The sequence below is a fragment of the Vulpes lagopus genome, chromosome 11, assembly GCF_018345385.1.
Source record: "Vulpes lagopus strain Blue_001 chromosome 11, ASM1834538v1, whole genome shotgun sequence".
Classification (NCBI taxonomy): domain Eukaryota; kingdom Metazoa; phylum Chordata; class Mammalia; order Carnivora; family Canidae; genus Vulpes; species Vulpes lagopus.
The window spans coordinates 73315167-73334982 of record NC_054834.1 but is presented as its reverse complement, the minus strand read 5'-3'; the positions used below and the strand labels follow the sequence as shown (position 1 = coordinate 73334982).

The 19816-nt window shown below is 50.4% G+C and overlaps 1 pseudogene; it reads left to right on the top strand.

The window, feature by feature from the left end:
* The first annotated feature begins 9229 nt into the window (after positions 1-9229).
* Positions 9230-9869, top strand: LOC121501297 (annotated as a pseudogene).
* The last annotated feature ends 9947 nt before the right edge of the window (positions 9870-19816 follow it).

Below are 19816 nucleotides of genomic sequence, written 5' to 3'. Positions count from 1 at the left end.
CCGGAACACTGGGCTAAGGACCTGGGTGTAGCCTAGGCGTTTGGGTGGAAGGGAAGGTGAGAGTCCCATTGGATATTTGAAAAGCTGGGAAGTCAAGGTCTCCAGTCAGGCCATTTAGATAAAATAGCCAAGGACTTTGTCTAAAAATAATACTCGTAAGGGAGGTGGGGCCGTGTCCACCGGCCTGCGCAGGTGACAGACCTTTTTGTCCCACTGTCCCCTGGCAGCCACCTAGTAATCTCCGGAATGCCAGAAACCTGGCAGGGAGGAAAGGGCACTAGAAGTAACTCTGGCATCTGCTGGTTTGGGCTGTTAGAACCCACAGGCGCCTTTATGGGATGGCAGCTCCCTGTGGGAAGGAAAGGATGCCTTATTAAAGGTACTTCCATTTATAGATATGAAGACTGAGTCCTACAGAAGCTGCATGCCTCAGCTGAGGTCTCTTAGCTAAGATGAGAAGTGAGCGCAGGACATCCTGGCTCCTTTGTGTGAAGAATATTACTTCCAAGAGGGTAGAAAACTTCCCTCCCCTACAATCAAACAAAATCCTGAATGTAGCTCTAATAAGCTCATCCTTGACTTGGCCACTCAGCTCCCACCCTTAGTGCTGGGACAAAACCACCAGAGCAGAGGCTGAGGAAGCTTGGCATATCATGATGCTAAAATAATAGGTTTTACATGAAAAAAAGACTAATTCTGCCCTAAAAGTAAGGGAAGCCTTGCCAGGGGGTGTTTGAGCAAGGCTTTGAAAGGTTGAAAAAGGCATTTTCCAGGCAGTCCCCTTTCCAGAGTAATCAATGAGGATGTATAATGAAGATGGGGCTTGGCACCAAGTAGGGGCTCAGGAAAAGCACCGGACCTATCAGGCTCCACAAGGACAAACCCAGAGTGATAAATATGTTCGTGACCTTTGAGCTGCCAACCACATTCTCAAGACTTTCTCCCAAGAAGTCATCCAGAGCGGAAAGCCCCATGCATCATACCATCCACTGCCTCACCATCTGTAATTGGAGAAAGCTGGAAATAACCTCAGTGTTCGTCCAGCACCTGGACCAAGCTATAAAAGATATTTGGGGGGATCCCTGGGTGGCGCAGCGGTTTGGCGCCTGCCTTTGGCCCAGGGCGCGATCCTGGAGACCCAAGATCGAATCCCACATCAGGCTCCGGGTGCATGGAGCCTGCTTCTCCCTCTGCCTATGTGTCTGCCTCTCTCTCTCTCTCTCTCTCTCTCTGACTATCATAATTAAATAAATAAATAAATAAATAAATAAATAAATAAATAAATAAATAAAATAAAATAAAATAAAAGATATTTGGGTCCATGGAGCACTTAGCTGGCTTAGTCAAATAGGGCATGTGCCTCTAGATCTGGGGGTGGCGAGTTCAGGCCCCACAATGGACGTAGAGCTTACTCAAAAAAAAAAAAAAAAAAAGATGTTGAGCCTACACGTTGGTGTATCAGGAGTTAAATGTGGCCAGGTCAAAGGTGATACGAAGGATTCATTTTCCACATTATTTATCAAGGGCCTTCACTGGGCCAGTCATTGGCAACACTGCATAGTGAGGAAAACAGCTCTGCCTGGCTCCTATTCCAATCTAGAATAGCAACACTGTCCAACCACGGCCACCCAGTGCCTCTCTCCTCATCCCTGTTTGTTTATTGTGTATTGTCCATCTTCTCAACACATGGAGCCTCCAGGAAAGCTGGGACCTTGAATATCTTTCTCCGAACCCATGACAGACAGGCCCTGATGTTTGTGGACACTCAAATATTGGCTGACTAGATGAAATTCTGGCTCAGTACTTCCTAACCATATCTTTGAACTGAGCCTCAGTTTCCTCAGCTGTAAAATGGGGCTGACAGGCATACCTCAGAGACATTACAGGTTCAGTTCCAGGCCACCACAATAAAGCAGATATCACAATAAAGTCAGTGAAATGAATGTTTTGATTTCCCAGTGCAGATAAAAGTAATAATTCCACTATACTATAGTTCATTTTTTTTTTTTTTTAATTTATGATAGTCACACAGAGAGAGAGAGAGAGGCAGAGACACAGACAGAGGGAGAAGCAGGCTCCATGCACCGGGAGCCCGACGTGGGATTCGATCCCGGGTCTCCAGGATCGCGCCCTGGGCCAAAGGCAGGCGCCAAACCGCTGCGCCACCCAGGGATCCCTATACTATAGTTCATTAAGTGTACAATAGCATGTCCAAAATAAAAAACAGCGTATATGCCTTAATTTAAAAATATTTTATCGCAAGACACCTGGATGGTAGAGCATGGGACTCTCGATCTCAGGGTTGTGATTTTAAGCCCCACATCAGATGTTGAGATTACTTGAAAAAATCTTTAAAGAAAATACTGCTAATAAATGCTAATCATTCTCTGAACTTACAGTGAGTTGTCATCGCAGATCATCATAACAAATACAATAATGAGGAAAAAGTTGGAAATATTGCTATAATTACTAAAATGTGACACAGAGACACCAAGAGAGTCAATGCTGTTGGAAAAAATGGTACCGACAGCCTTGCTTGATGCGAGGTTGCCACAAATCTTGCATCTGTTAAAAAATGCAGTGTCTGTGAAGTGCAATGAAACAAAGCACAGTAAAACGAAGCATGCTTGGTGTAATCCCCAAGGCACAGAGGTGTTGTGACGGGGGAACAAGAGGATGCCAGGAGCAAGAAGCACCTGTATTGTTATGTAGTGTACTGCATGACATGGCTTCTCTGCCAGTGGCTGGTATTCAGTAATGAATAATATACATACTTGGAGCAGCTCAGCCCAAGAAGACAATGTCATCTCAGAAAAGAATTCATTTTTGGATGGAATGTACATTCTCTGATCAAAATGTCAATATGCATGCACAAGTGGCCAAGGCTTAAAGAGAAATTTGCTATGGCAGGTACTGGGGCTGGAGAGAGGGTGTTCCCATAGCAAAAACTTCCTTCTGGGACATAAGAAAATAATTTCCAAAAGCTCTGGTTGTTGCTGAATTCTGAGAGCAGACACAGAGGGTGTGGGTGATAGGCCTTAGGAGCAATGTGGGAAGGAGGTGGTTGGGAAGTCTGACCAGTCCCTGACATTCCTGCAGACTCATGCCTCTGGTCTGGCCTGTGGGACTGGGCAGGGGTGTCCCCAGGACCACTGGGCAGACCAGGGTCCCATGGGCCACAGCCCTGCCATCAATTCCAACTGCAAGGCCTATTCAAAGGAAGAGCTTTCTGAGTCTACACCCCCCAAAATGGAAGAGACCTCACCCCAGGACTTCCTGTGAATGCAGAGGAGACTTGTCCATCTGCATCAAAATCACCTTTGGACCATTAGGTGCAGTGGGGGTTCAATGAGGCAGCAGAGTCCTAGCTGTGCTGGGCTTGCCACCCCCTTCTAGGCTGCACCCGGGACTAGGCCCCCCTACTTCTTTTCTGAGCCTTAAAATATTGATGGGGAGTGCTCAGAGGCCAACAGGCTGAGATCCTATATGCTCCGATTGGGTTTCAGTCCCCTCCAGCAGAGTAACAAGGGGCTGGGCCTCTTCATGGCATGCCTGGGTTTGGTCCTACCCTACTCTGTCAGCTAGCTAGAGACTGGGCTGGCCTAGCAGCAGGTCTCTGAGCCCAAGCGTAGTCCTACTTGGTGGCCTCCTACCATATACTTAGCCCCAGTGAATTCAGGCCACAGGCAGGGCTTAGGGCCTGGCGGGCTTAAAGAAAGCCGGTGACTTGAATGCCTACTGTCTGGTGGATGGAACAGGCCCTCCCACCATCCCCCATTTTGCAGGGATCCTGAGCACAGAGTGAATGTAATGAAAGATAGGTAAAAACCTATCTTTGGATCTTGTGCCTCCATGCCTGTTGTGGCCTTGGACAAGTCACCTACCTGTCCAAGCCAGAGGAAGATCATTGTTCCTACCCTACAGCATTGTTGGGAGAGTCACTGACACAAGCTGAGAAAGTACCGGCCACAAAGTCAGGACCCCACGAAGGGCGGCTGTGCCTTTCTACTGACTATTAGCTGGATTCCCAGAGGCTGGAAGACAGCAGCCATCACCTGTTGTCAGGAAGGGAGCACCTGCAAGCAGTACATCCCAAGTGCCCCTGGGAGAACATAGCCTACAGGAACTCTGGGGGCTCCTAGAGGTCTAAGAGGGCCTGGGGCCTTTTCTGTTTTTTGAGACTCCTGGCACTTTCAAAAATGAAGAAATACTTCAATAGGATTATTAAAACCAGGTCATATTTTAAATACTTATGCTGAACAAATTGATGCTTGTATATCACACATGCAAAAGGTCTCAGGCAAGATAATTTTACTGTACATACGCTAATAGTGGCAAAGGGTATAGTGTGAAGAACATCTTTCAAGCCTGACCACATATCTCTGTGTTAATCTGTCCTTATTTAGAGAAGACAGCCAAAATCTAAATACAAGGCCCTTCTGAGGTCCCTGCGGGAGACCCTGGGCAATGGCCATCCATCTACTGGAAGTGATCCCAAGGGCCACCCAGAGCCTGTGGTTGGTTTGTTTGTTCTTTAAAAAAGCTTTTATATATTTATTCATGAGAGAGAGAGAGAGAGGCAGAGACAGAGACACCGGCATCCTGGATAAGCAGAGCCGTGGGTCTCAGCTTACCCATCTGCACAGGCTCCGTGCAGGGAGCCCAGTGTGGGACTTGATCCCGGGACTCCAGGATCACATCCCGAACTGAAGGCAGGTGCTAAACCGCTGAGCCATCCAGAGATTACCACCCCCCTCCTTTTTTTTTAAAGATTTTATTTATCTATTTGAGAGAGAGAGAGTAGCCTGTGTTTTAAAGTACATCTTTCAAACTTACTTTCTAAATTTGGTGAATACCTATCCTGTGGTTTTGAGCCTTACAAGCATTACTTTTGTAACACAATAAGTGCATTTTAACTTTTAAAAATATTTTATTTATTTGACAGAGCACAAGCAGGGGGAAAGGCAGAGGGAGAGGGAGAAGTAGGCTCCCTGCTGAGCAGGGAGCCCAATGAAGGGCTCAATGCCAGGACCCTGGGATTATGACACTAGCCAAAGGCAGATGCTTAACCAACTGAGCCACCCAGGCTGCCCCAATAAGTGCATTTTTAAAAAGATCCTAGATATGATGAACGTCATGGCATGGGAATGAGACTTCTGGACTAGAAGTCCAGAAGCCTTGACTCTGACACTGCAGCCTACTGAGCTCCTGTCTCCTCAGTCAGCCCTGGGCTCTGCGGGCTGGACTTGTGCCAGGTGGCCTTGGCACAGCTCTCCTTTCTGTGGAAGAGAACCAGCAGGATCCAAAGATGCCCTGTGCAGATGGGTAAGCTGAGACCCAGGGCTCTGCTTATCCAGGATGCCATGGCCACTGCTGGGCCACGCCCATCTACTTCCCTTTCTCCCAGCCCAGGATCTGGCTTCTACTTGCTGGGAGGGTCTCTTCTCTTAGGGGTACTTGGCATCCCTAGCCCCAATGCCCCTGACTCTGTCCTCACTCCCTTTTAGTGAGCGACTGGGAAGCAAGGAAGCTGGCAGCCCTCAATCCCACAGGGCCTGACAAAGCCACTCAGAAGTCGGTGGAACCCCACTGGCGACCCTCCATGTGACCCTGGCTGGTCCCAGAGCCTCTTAGAACGCCATGTAACAGGGTAGAGGGAGAGAATGAAGGAGAAAGCAGAAGGCGACCTTGGAAGATCTGGGTCCTGGGAGGCTGTGGCTGGACCCTCCTCCCAGCCCCGCTGTCTGGGCCAAATTCCAGGCGGAGCCGCTGTCCTTGGGGTAAGGAATCTGGCCCGGCGGGATTCCTGCGCCACTCCCCTCTGGGCAAGAGAGGGTGCAGGCCCAGCTGGCAGGTGCCGGGCAGGAGGAGGAGGGGGCGGGGTCTGCGCCGAGAGGGGGTGCCCCCCCAGATCCCACCCACCAGGGCGAGCCACTCAGCTCGGCCTCCCTCCCGGCGTGGCCACCCTGCCCTGCAAGTCCCGCGGCCCCGCGGGGCCTGGCCGGAGCCCCCCCCCCCCCCCCCCCGCAATGTTCGGTCCACCGACGGCTGTCTGCCCCCCTCCGACCAGCCTGACCAAGCTGCCCTCGCAATTAGAGCAACAGCAGCAAGGAACCGCCCTGGGCCACGGCGCCAGCGTGTGACCGGGCAAAGGTTCGCGTCCCCGGAGCCAGGACTAATCCGGGCTGCGACCGACCGAGGCCAAGGGTCCGCGCTCCCAGCCCCCTCCCTGGGGGGCTCGTGCGGCGAGCTCCCCACCCTCTCTGGGCCCCTACACCGCCTTCAGGGCCCGCAGGCGCTAGGGGCCCTGTGCGTGTTCACGGAAGGAACGGGAGATGCCCCACGGGGCGCGGGGCGCCACGTTGCCTGACTGCTCATCCCGGGTCCACCCTGTTCACAGTTTGGCCCCGATCAGGTGATTGTACTGTTTGCATCTCTGTTCCCTGCCGGTAAAGTGGGGACAACAGGAGTCCCTGCCCCGTATGGTCATTAGAAGGATCACAGAGTGACTAGAGCTGAGGACAGAACCTGGAACGTGGCCAGGGCCTGAAAAGAGAAAAGAACATGGTTCTCCGCATCTACCTGCATGACCCCTGCCACTCTGGCCTGTGTTCTTGAACCCTCGCTGGCTCTCTCTCTCTCTCTCTCTCTCTCTTTTTTTCACCCTCTTTTAAAACACTTTTTTGGGGACGCCTGAGTGGCCCAGTGGTTGGGCATCTGCCTTAGGCTCAGGGTGTGGTCCTGGAGTCCTGGGATAGAGTCCCGCATTGGGGTCCCTGCATGGAGCCTGCTTCTCCCTCTGCCTGTGTACCTGCCCCCTCTCTGTGTCTCTCATGAATAAATAAATAAAATCTTAAAAAAAAAAACACTTTTTTTTTAATTGAAGTATAGCTGACATACAATGTTATATGGGTTTCAGGTGTACAACATAGTGATTGGACAATTCTATACCTTATGCTCCTGGCACCAGGGTCAGTTAGTCACCATCTGTCACCATACAATGTGATTACAATACCACTGACAATTTGTTCCCTATGCTGTTCTTTTAATCCCCGTGACTTATTTATTTTATAACTAGAAGTCTGTGCCTTCTTTTCTTATGTGGATGCCAGCTGCCATGCTCTGCACTCATCACTGGAAATAGCCCCATCCTGAAATTTGTTTTGGAGCATCCCACTTTGGGTCCATTGGCCCCAGCTCTGCACTTAGACCTCTCCTCTAGGACCCTCCCTAGCTACAGATTTCTGATTGATTGATTGATTTTTCTTTCTTTTAAAGATTTCATTTATTCATGAGAGGCACAGAGAGGCAGAGACATAGGCAGAGGGAAAGGAGGCTCCCTGAGGGGAGCCCCATGCAGGACTCAATCCCAGGACCCCGGGATCTCGACTGAGCCAAAGGCAGACAGACGCTCAGCTCAACCACTGAGCCACCCAGGTGCCCCTTCTGACTCCTTTCAAGCCTCCGTTGGTGGCCTTAGCACTATCTGCCCTCCAGCCAGCAGCCCCAGTGTGGATTCCACCCCTCATGAACATACTTGGCTCTCTTGACAGAGACGCTGAGAGAACACTCCCACTATCCAGGGGCACCTCTCCTTCTTGGGCAAGTAGGAAGATCATATTTCCCAGTCCCCTGCTCCTTTGCAGCAGACAAGGACCACATGACTCCTTAAAAAGGCCACTTCTGGGAAAGCCTCTTTGCACCTGCCATGTCCCTTGTCTCTGACTAGCAGCAAAGGATCCAAGGGAAGAAGCCAGGGCAGCCACACCAGCTCCAAGACACCTGGGTCCCTGGATCAGCACGTGGGAGACAACCTGCCCATCATGTGAATAGACCAAGATAGGAACAGAGTTGAACATGTCCCTGAACAGCCTTGAGGGTTAAATACCCAGTATACCTTCCCCATAGTCATCCCCTTCCATGGTAAGCCAGGGCGCTGGGTGCAAGGTGAAGCCAGCATTACAAGACAGGGAGTCTTGTGTCCCAAAGCTGAGGAGAGATGCTTGGCCACCAACACATGCAAGGAGTTTGTGTGAGCCAGAAGCAGGGCTCTGTGGTGCTCAGTGACTGCCATCTGGGAGCTGAGCGTCCTAGCACTTGGCTGACCCTTCCTCTGCTGTAATCACCTGGCAAACCCCCACCTTAGGTGAGCCCAACCTGCCCTTCTCAACTGCCACACAGAAAAGCTGAATGTTCCTGAATACCCTATAACTGGTTCAACTGGTTTTACCTGAAATCCATGCCCCGAGCATAGTGGGGTCCTTATACTGTCCTACTTCCTGTTCCAGGAAGTTGGTCTTTCTCTTCCTGTTCCAGGAAGTTGGTCTTTCTCATCAACTTTACCATTTTTTTTTTAAGATTTTATTTAAAAAAAATAAAATAACGATTTTATTTATTCATTTGAAAGAGAGAGAGGACAGAGACAGCATGAGCAAGGTAGTGGGGGGACGAGGGAGAGGGAGAAGCAGACTCCCCACTGAGCAGGAAGCCTGTCGCAGGGCTCGATCCCAGGACCTGGGACCGTGGGACCATGACCCGAGGCAAAGGCAGATGCCCATCCGACTGAGCCACCCAGGCACCCCAACTTTACCATCTTAAACACATTTAACTGTATAATTCATTGGTGTTAAGTAAATTCACAATGTTGTGCAACCAATCTCTAGCACTTTTTTCCTCTCATAGAACTGAAACTGTCTGCATTAAACAACCTCCCATACCCCCTCCAACCCCTGGTAGCCTCTATTCCACCTTCTGTGTCTGAATTTGTCTGCTCTGCATATCTTTTGTTTGTTTGTTTGTTCTTTTTAAAGATTTTGTTTATTTATGAGAGACACAGAGAGAGGCAGAGACATAGGCAGAGGGAGAAGCAGGCTCCCTGTGGGGAGCCCAGTGCGGGACTCGATTCCAGGACCCCAGGATCGCGACCTAAGCCAAAGGCAGACGCTCAACCACTGAGCCAGCAGGCATCCCAGAATTGTATTCCGTTTTAAGACTGAATAACGGGATCCCTGGGTGGCGCAGCGGTTTGGCGCCTGCCTTTGGCCCAGGGTGCGATCCTGGAGACCCGGGATCGAATCCTACGTCGGGGTCCCGGTGCATGGAGCCTGCTTCTCCCTCTGCCTATGTCTCTGACTCTCTCTCTCTCTCTGTGTGTGTGTGACTATCATAAATAAATAAAAATTTAAAAAAAGACTGAATATTATTCCGTTGTATGGGACAGTGGCCCAAGATGGCAGCTACCACGGGCTTGGGAGCAAAAGTGCCTCACAATTTTTGACTGTTGGAAGAATTGGAAGAAGGCCAGAAAGGAGTAAGAGATGGCACTGTTAGCTGGGGTCTAGAAGATGACGAAGATATGACACAAGATGGACGGGGGGACACCTGGGTGGCTCAACGGTTGAGCATCTGCCTTTGGCTCAGGGCATGATCCCAGTTTGGGGATTGGGTCCCACAATGGGGTCCCTGTGAGAAGCCTGCTTCTCCCTCTGCCTGTGTCTCTGTCTCTCTCTCTCTGTCTCTGGGTCTCTCATGAATAAATAAAATATTAAAAAAACAAAAACAAAAACAAGATGGACAGGGATGATAATTGGGCCTCCAAGAACAATTTATGAAAACTGAATATACAACCTTAAAATAGAATGTAGACCTAAGTACCCAGAAGCAACCCCCCTTTGTAAGATTTGTAACAAAAATTAATATGGAGTTTATAGTTCTAGTGGAGTGGTGGACCCAAAAGCCATATCCGTACTAGCAAAATGACAGAACTCATATAGCACCAAACTTGTCCTGCAAGAGCTGCGGCACCTAATGATGTCTAAGAAGACATGAAATTCCCTCAGCCACCTGAAGGACGGTATTACAGCAATTAATCAAAAAGAGAAAACACAGGCCCTCCCCTCACCCTTGCCATTCGATTCAAGCAGTCATTTTCCACAGTAATGCATTTTCTAGATACGTCTCATAGACCTAAAAAGTACTGGAAAGAAAGCTCCCATTCAAAGGCAATTTATCTTAAAATACTGTAAATGATACTAATTTTTTGTCCTTTTGAAATATGTAAGTTGTGCTATAACAACAAAAAAAATTCCGTTGTATGGATATGCCACATCGTGGGACACCTGGGTGGCTCAGCGGTTGAGCGTCTGCCTTCAGCTCAGGGCCCGATCCCGGGTTCTCGGGATCGGGTCCACATCGGGCTCCTTGCATGAAGCCTGCTTCTCCTCCCTCTGCCTGTGTCTCTGCCTCTCTTTCTGTGTCTCTCATGAATGAATAAATAAAATCTTAAAAAAAAAAAAAAAGATATGCCGCATTGTTTTACCCATTCATGCATTTGATTGTTTGCTTCTACCTACCAGCTATTGTGAATAATATTGCTAGGAATTTTGGGGTACAAATATCTGTTCAAATCTCTACTTTCAATTCTTCCGTGTGTGAAGTGCAATTATTGGATCAAATGGTGATTCTATGTTTAATTTTTTGAGGAACCACATACTTTTTTTTCCATAAGCGGCTGCACCATTTTTACCCTCCCACAGTACACAAGGGCTCCAGTTTCTGCATACTCTCACCAACATCACTGCTTTCTGTTTGTTTGTTTTTCTGTTTTATCTTTAGTAATGGGCTTCTAAAAGGTGTGAAATGGTATCTCCTTGAAGTTTTGATTTGCATTTCCCTTAATGATTAGTGATGCCGAGCATCTTTCCATGTGCTTACTGGCTATTTGCATACCTGTGAAAGCTTTTCATAGAAATAAATACCTAGACACAGCACAGTATCCTGGTCTCTTTGTCCAGAACCTTCTCCCAAATTTCAGCTTAAATGTTGCTGGTGATGAGATTCTCCCCCTTTTACTGGCCACCTTTCCTCAGCTTGGGATGGGCCCTCTGAGCCTTTCATTCACACCTCTTAGGGTCAGGAGATTTATGGAGCAGTTTCCTTCTGTTCTACTTCCTTGGTCCCTGCCACCTTTTCTTCTCCTGGGGAGTTAGAGCCCCATCCTGCCAGGCAGACATCACCATGGTCATTGGGGGTTTGCTGGATGCCCTCCCAATCTCTTTGAGTCTATGGGTTTGGAATAATTTTGTGTCTGCCTTTTTTTCCTTAAAATTATATTGCTGCCTTGGCAACAGTAGATAGATTAATGGATGGACAGAGGAATGGGCGATGGATAGAAATACGATACGACAGCTACAGTAGAATAGTAGTTATGGTGTCCATGTGAAGTGCATTGTGGGATTCACTGAACGATTCAAATTTTCTGTAGATTTGAGGTTTTTCATAACAAAATGTCAACACACACATATCTTTTTTTATTAGTTACCATCTTTCACTCCTTTAAAGATTTTTAAAAATATATTCATTCATGAGAGAGAGAGGCAGAGACACAGGCAGAGGGAGAAGCAGGCTCCATGCCGGGAGCCTGATGTGGGACTCAATCCCGGGTCTCCAGGATCATGCCCTGGGCCAAAGGCAGGCGCTAAACCGCTGAGCCACCCCGGGATCCCCAACACACACATATCTTAAGAACCAGTAATTGCACTGCTGGATGTAGGTCGGTACCTGATAGAAATGACTGCTGACTGCTTATGTCCAGCAACAGGCAGGCGTGAACAATGCGCAGCAGCACCACTGGCAGTAGCCCCAGAGAGGAAACAATGCAAATGTCCAAAAGGAGTAGAATGTATAAACAAATTGTGGTATATTTCCATGATTGACTACTACAACTGTGATGAAGAGGACACACCACACTTGAAAGGAATCTCATGGTTGTAACATGGAGTGCAAAAAGATAGACAAAAGAGGACACACCGGTCCCATTTTTGAAGTTCTAGAAGAGCAGACTTAGTCAATGGAGGTAGAAATCAGGGTAACAGTTTCCTTTTAGGAAGTATTATTTGGGGCAGGCTAGGTGGCTCCGTCTTCAGCCCAGGGCATCATCCTGGAGACCCGAGATCAAGTCCCACGTCAGGCTGCCTGTATGGAGCCTGCTTCTCCCTCTGCCTGTGTGTGTGTGTCTCTCTCTCTGTCTCTCATGAATAAATAAAATAAATAAATAAATAAATAAATAAATAAATAAATAAATAAAATAAATAAAATCTTAAAAATCTTTATTAAAATTAAAATTAAAAATCTTTATTAAAAAATAAATCTTAAAAATTTATTTAAAAATAAATAAATAAAATCTTAAAAAAAAAAAAAGGCACTCGAGAGCCTTCTGGGGGTTGAAAATGTCCTATGTCTTGAGCTGGGTGGTAGTTTACATGCATGAATATCATGTCCAAAATAATTGAGTTATTTTTTTTTTTCTAAAAATTTTACTTATTCAAGAGAGACACAGAGAGAGGCAGAGACTCAGGCAGAGGGAGAAGCAGGCTCCCCGCAGAGTCCATTGCAAGATTCAATCCCCAGACTCGGGATCACGCCCTGAGCTGAAGGCAGCTGCTCAACCGCTGAGTCACCCAGGTGTCCAGTTGAGTTGTTTATTAAAACTTGTGGATATTGTGTAAATTATTCTTCAACTGAAGCATCTATCATAAACATTCTCCCAAGTCATTTGAAATGTTCTTTGAAGATTCCACCTTCAGTGGCTACATTTTCCCAGCTGTGGAAGAGACCCCTTCATCCTTACTGTCCTCATGTCTTTCTCCAGAACTGATGGGGGAGCCACAGCCCCAAGACCATTGACTGCTCCAGCTGGGTCTACTGATTGCAGATGACAGACACCATTTCAGGCTAATTTAAGAAGGAAAATAATTTGGGCAGCTTGGCTGGCTCAGTCTGTAGAGCACATGACTCTTGATCTCGAAGATTTTGAGTTACAGTGACACGTTGGATGTAGAGATTATTTTTTAAGAAAATAAGGAAAATAATTTATTGGGAGGCTCTCAGGGAAGGTCCCTTCCCAGACCCCCAGGAAGGGGAGAAAACCTGGTTTGGAAAGAAAGAGAAGCTGCCCCACAGTCCTGCAGCCACATTCACCAGAAAGAGCTCCCAGCAGCCTGTGGTTCTTTGTGGAGAAATGCAAAGGCCTGAGCCTAGAGACGGGGGAGTCAGAGACAGGGCTCTGAGGTTCCAACCATTGGAATTCCACATGGCAAAAGGCATGTCCCATGTGGGCCAGTGGCTCCTACCCAAAGAAATGTCATATGATTCCAACAGTGTGTGCATTGAGTGCTCCCTAGGTACCAGGCCCCATGCAAAACTTTTCACACCAATTATTGCACAGTATCATCACACAGCCTATGGGGCCAGTGGCAAGGAGACAGGCACAGGGAGGTTTGGCGATGGGCTCAGGAGTACACAACGGGTGGCATGCTATGCCACACTGGGGGTGCCACTGTACTAGGGCTATGCAGACTTCATGGGCCAGTGACCTCTTTCTAGCCCCTTGTCCCCAGACTATGACTGCCCTGAATGCAGGGCCCAGAAGCCCAAGAAGCCCAAGAATTCCTCAGTGTATCCTGCAACAAAGTTCAGGATAGTTTCTGCATGAGGTCTGGGAGGCTGGAGGGAAGTGATGGTGGTAGCATATGCTTCACCAGATGTGACATTTGGCCAGTGATTTCTGGGGTGGGGTGGTGGTGGTGGTGGTTTCCCCAGTGGGGTGGCTCATTCCCTCATGATGCAAGGTCCTGCAATCCTATGTGTCCTGGTTTCCAAACACCCTGGGGCAGGAGGACTGCCGGCCCCTGGTTCTCCTGACTCCTCCAGGGTAAGCCCCAGGGTCTGGCTTCCATGCCTTTCTGTGTGTCTGGCTGAGCCTGGCTTGAGACAGGATCTGGTAAGAAAGTTACTAAAGGAAGTAGCTGGGGTCTCTGGTCTTTGAACAGAAAAATTGGAGTTCTAAGCCAGTCCTGCTGTTTTGGAAGTTTTTGTTTGTTTGTTTGTTTGTTTGTTTTTAGATTTTATTTATTTATTTGAGAGAGGAGAGAGAGCATGAGCATGAGCATGAGCAGAGGCAAAACCAGACTCCCCGCTGAGTGTGGATTCCCAACATGGGGCTTGATCCCAGGACCCTGGGATCCTGACCTGAGTTGAAGTCGTGTGCTTAACCAATTGAGCCATCCAGGCACCAAGGGTCTGTGGTTTTGAGATGAGTCTTAATCTCATCTTCCTCTGAGTCCTTATTTAGAACAGAATGGCGAGGTCTACCTTTCAGTCTTGGGGGAAAAGTCAAGATAACGCATGGAAAATCTACGCCCAGTGCCTACACTTACAGGAGAACTGACAATTAGTTGTTATAATTATCATTCCCCCCCCCCCCCCCCATCCAGCAGATGAGAAAAGCAAGCTCGAGGAGGTGGTGTGATATGCCATGGACCACACAGTCAGGAGGTGGCAGGGCGTGGGTCCAAACCCTGGAGTAAGAGGACCCGGCTCCTCTTCATCTCTCTCAGTGCCTCAGGCCTTAAAGGAAGTTGGTATGGGTCAGGGTCCCCAGGCCCAAGCGGCAGGATGGAGGGAGGGGGGCCGCCAGTCTGCCTCCACTCTCTCCTGAGGCTGCCCAAGTAGAGCAATGAGTGGCCTGTGGTCCAGGCTTGTGGCCTCATCTCACTGGGGTCCCTGCCAGCTTGCGTGCTTTACAAGGCAGGGGCCAAAGCCAACTGTTGACAGAAGCTCAGAGAAGGGCAGTGCCTGACCTGGGTCACAGAGCAAGTCAATGACCAGGCTGGCCTGTGGCCTGACCTCCAGGCTCCCGATCCATCACCAAGCCTGGCTTGCTGGGACAGACAAGGCCCTTCTTCACCTCCACAACCAAAACAAAGTTTCACGGTCACTTCCTACAAGAAGCCTTCCCCACACTTCCAGGAGGCTTCATCCATGTCTCCTGGGCTGCCCTCCTCAGAGTCCCCCAACTGAAGTGTGAGTGTCTCCCTGTCAGATGATGGACCACTCAGGGGCAGGAGGCAGGGATTCCCTGGTGGCCAGTGTGTGCCCAGTGTAGATCATGGCACAGAGCAGGTGCTTAGCAAACACCCCATGAGTGAATGAGTGAGGAGATGAGCAGATGTATGGGACCACTGAGTGGCCGGGCAGACAGCCCCAGGGAGCCAGGGCAGCAGGAGCCGGGCCCTCTGGTGCCTCCGTCCAGGGGTGGCCAAAGCTGGGAGAGAAAGAGTCCAGCCCTCTGCAGCTCTCTGTGGCTGGAGTCTAAGTTAAGCCCAACTCAACCCTCTCAACCCAGGTGGCGCTGAGGCCTCTGAGAGCCACATGGCCAGTAACGAGCTGCCACCCCCTTGGCAGTCTGTTCATCGGACCCAGTGCCCAGAAGGCTGCCTCGCACGGGGGTGGCTCACCCCCAGCACGGCCCACATCTGCCACCTCTGACGAAGGACCAGAGGCCAGCCGGGCCATCCCACTGCATGCTCTGGGGCCCACTATCCATGGGGCATGGGGTGGCAGTGAGCTCAAGCCTGACCGGGGCAGGTAGGCTGGCAGGTGGGGGTGGGGCGGCCCCCAGGGCCCCTCGCCTCCAACTGGGCACCTTGCAAACTCCCCCTGCCCCCCTCTTATTCCTTCTCGAGGTGCCCTGTTAACTCTCAAGCCGCCACTGTGGTAAGTGTCACAACGTGCTTTCCCTTCTTGGTCACAGAGGGGGGTGGTCAGCCTAGAGGACCTACTTGGTGTCGTGCTTGCTCTACCCCCGCCCAGTGCACACCCTGGGCCCTTCACAGGGCCTGTTTCCATCTCCATGTTTCCTGGCTGGACAGATGGGCCCGACCCTTGTGGCTGTGTGGGAATCCCCAGAAGCAGCAGTTTCTGTGAAGGCAGGTGGGACTGGGGGCCAGCCAGAGGACATTGTGCTCCCTCCTGGTGGGTCCACCGCACTCGCCTGGCATGGAGGCTATGACAGTGGCAGGTGCCCTCAACCATGTGTCCCTTGGCCACCAGCCCTTTCCATCCCAGCCCTTGGGCCACATTCCCAGGTCCAACATGGAGCAAGTGCTCTGCTACCTACTTCCAGTCCTTCCTCCGCTGGGAGTCACCAGGCAGGATGAAGAGGGCGTGGGGCACAGGTTGGGCATAGCCATTTTGCCTGGCATGGCCTCTTCACTGAGGGGGAGGAGAGTGTGTCCCAGGCACCCCCGAGGCTGGTGGCAACCTGAAGCTTGAGCTTTTCTGGGGCACCTGAATCCTGCTCTGCTGGCCAAAGGGGATGAGAGGCTGGGATGCTTCTGGGATTTCTTTCTCCAGGGAGGAAGCCCCTTCCCCATCAGCCTGTGGCTTGCCCTAGCCTTCCTGGGTTGACACTGTCAGGCCCCAAAGACCCCATGGGGCTAGAGGGATCAGAGCTGAGCAGAGATGATCAGAGTGAGAGTGGGACATCTGGGAGGGTTCAGGAAGTGACATCTGCCAGGGGTCCAAGGGCTGAGAAGTTGCTGCTCAAGTAAGGGTGGGACAGAGAGAAGGTCCAGGAGGAGGGAACAGCAAAGACTCCCTAACCCAAGCGAGCCCCAGGGTTGCTTACCAGCCTCACCCTCCATACTTGAAGCCACCACCCACCAGGGCCTCCCAGGGGTTCTGAGGAACTGGCCCAGTGTGGCGGAGTCCTGGGGACTTCATGACATCGGTGGCACTGTCCCACTCTGAGCCTGAGTCTCCTCCTCCCTCCCAGGAACCACAATGAGGCTCCCTGCCTGCCTACGTTCAGTGTTCCGAGAGAGACTTGGAGGCTTCACCTGATACTCTCCAGGGCAAGAACACACTCATGTCACTGTCGGGGAGGGGCAGGTAGGAAGGGCAGTTGAGCAGTGGCCTCAGTGCTGGCCAGCGTGTCTCACCAGCCTGGCTCCCTGCCATAGCTCCAGGGGCTGGAGGGTGTTGAACATTAACCTCTTTGGTGAGTGGCTCCAGCTAAACAAACACAAACATGTTGTCACAGGTCAATGGTAGCTACCCCCTGCCGCAGCTGTTGGGCTGATTTAATTTGATTTATTTTATTTTTTGAAATCGTAAGCAAGTCTAAGTGACTATCACTGAGGCCTCTGTTAAAAGATCTGCCAGCAGAACTGCCCCAGTTTTAAGAATCAACAATGTTGCTCTTTAAGTTGAACTGACTTTCAGGATCCTCTCCAAAGACAAAAAATAGTGCTTCCATCTGTGCTTTTCTTGTACTAAAAGCATATGCAGGAAAACTCTACTTTAGGGACGCCTGGCTGGCTCAGCGCTTGAGCATCTGCCTTTGGCTCAGGGCATGATCCTGGAAACCCGGGATTGAGTCCCATGTCGGGCTCCCTGCATGGAGCCTGCTTCTCCCCCTGCCTGTGTCTCTGCCTCTCTCTGTCCATGTCTCTCATGAATAAATAAATAAAATCTTTAAAAACACACACACACACACACACAAAACACTGCAGGGCATACAGTAATAAGGTCAAGCACCTGCTTTATTTATTTATTTTTCCTTTAGCCAAGACCGTAGAAAAGACGATGTTATGTGTGGACTGCATCCAGCCACACCTGAGAACAGAACTAGGGAATGTCACTGTCCAGGGCAAAGGACCAAAGGGGACTGCTTAGCTACGAGCAAGGTGGGCCTTTCAGAGGCAGTGGCTGTGATCAGATGGTGATGGATGTTCTAGATCCACTGGATGAATTCCAGACAGTAGGGTTGCCGTCCAACGACCTGCATCGGCGTCCCGGCCTCTGGCCTTCCTTGCTTCTGTTCTCGTGGCTTCTGTGGATGCCCCTGCTAGTGGCTGACTTGGGCCTCCACCTCAGCTCTCTTCTCTCTCACTTCAGCCTATGCATTCGCTGCTTCCTCCCCTGGCTTGGCTCTTCCGGCTCGGAGGTTGTTGCTAAGAAGAGGCGCTGAGGCCCAAACGGGTCACCGCCTGTGTTGGGCTCCAGGCAGGATGCCCGCCACAGCCAGCAAGGGGGCTTAGGCTGTCCGTGCTACTGGGGGTTCCATCCCCCACTCTGTCCTGTGAGGAGCCTGGCCCTCCTCTCTGGCCTCCTGGGATGTTTGGGCCACAGCTGGGGCCTGGAGGAGGGGTGGGGAGCCCAAGTGGGGCTGACTGGGGGAAGCAGGAGAAACAGAATAGCCTCTGGAATTAGATTCCAGGAATCCAAAGTGACCAGTAGCTGCTATCCAATGACTGTGGCCACACTGGTGCCCAGGCATCCTTTTGCTGTTCCATTTAATCCTCAGCCAGGGATCCCTGGGTGGCGCAGTGGTTTGGCGCTTGCCTTTGGCCCAGGGCGCGATCCTGGAGACCCGGGATCGAATCCCACATCAGGCTCCCGGTGCATGGAGCCTGCTTCTCCCTCTGCCTATGTCTCTGCCTCTCTCTCTCTCTCTCTCTCTGTGACTATCATAAATAAATAAAAATTAAAAAAAAAAAAGTTTAATCCTCAGCCAGTTGGGCACGATGATCACTTCCATTTTAAGGAACAGGAAGCCAAGGCTGCCAAATTAGGAGGCGGTGTGGACTGAACTTGCCCTGAGGGCACTGGACAAGAACCCCTGTTCCTAACCCCAGTGAGCCCCTGTCTCCCCACCATTCGCACCCAATCTCCCCAGACCACCTGGGCCTGCCCATCCCCATTAATCCTCTGGATTGGCCACCCTGAACTTCTTTTATTTATTTATTTATTTATTTATTTATTTATTTATGATAGTCCTACAGAGAGAGAGAGGCAGAGACACAGGCAGAGGGAGAAGCAGGCTCCATGCACCGGGAGCCCGATGTGGGATTCGATCCCGGGTCTCCAGGATCGCGCCCTGGGCCAAAGGCAGGCGCCAAACCGCTGTGCCACCCAGGGATCCCCCACCCTGAACTTCTTACCATTCTTTCAGAGCATCGCCTTGCCTCCAGGACATGGCCGCTCTGCTGCCTCTGCCCCTTGGGCTTATGAACTCCTATTCATACGAACTCCTCTGGAGCCTTCTTAATCTCACCTCCTCTTTGAAACCTGCCTCAATTCTCCAGCAGAAGTGACACCTCCTCGGTACTCCCTCAGTGTTTCCCACATACTTCATCGAGGCATGAATCCCGCTCCCTGCCAATCTGTGTACCTGCTACTTGTGAGGGAAAGAGCCGGGGTAGTGGGGTTGGGGAGGGGAGCCACTCCCAGAGGCCCCCCCTTCCCCGTGCCTTTTGAGTGCTCTGCACCTATTTGGTGCTCAAGGTGAGAAGGTTGTCAAGGGAGCAGATAAATCCAGAAAGACCCCTGTGGAAGGAGGGCTTGGCTGACCTCTGTCAGCTTCGGCTTGAGGAAGAAAGAACTGGAATTGTTGTGGGTCCATGTCCAGTGGAGACCAGTTCCAGTGGCCCAGCGATTTGAAGTCAGGATGGAAAAGGCTGTGATGGGGATCCCAGGGTGGCTCAGCGGTTTAATGCCTGCCTTCAGCCCAGGGCATGGTCTTGGGGTCCTGGGATCGAGTCCCGCATCAGGCTCCCTGCATGGAGCCTGCTTCTCCCTCTGCCTGTGTCTCTGCCTCTCTCTCTGTATGTCTCTCGTGAATAAATAAATAAAATCTTAAAAAAAAAAAAAAAAGGAAAAGGCTGTGATTGCAGGCTGTTTGAGCAGGTGTGTGTTTTTTTAAATTTTTATTGGAGTTCAATTTGCCAACATATAGCATAACACCCAGTGCTCATCCCGCCAAGTGCCCCCCTCTGTGCCCATCACCCAGTCACCCCCACCCCCTGCCCACCTCCCCTTCCACTACCCCTTGTTCGTTTCCCAGAGTTAGGAGTCTCTCATGTTTTGTCACCCTCATTGATATTTTCACTCATTTTCTCTCCTTTCCCTTTATTCCCTTTCACTAATTTTTATATTCCCCAAATGAATGAGACCATATAATGTTTGTCCTTCT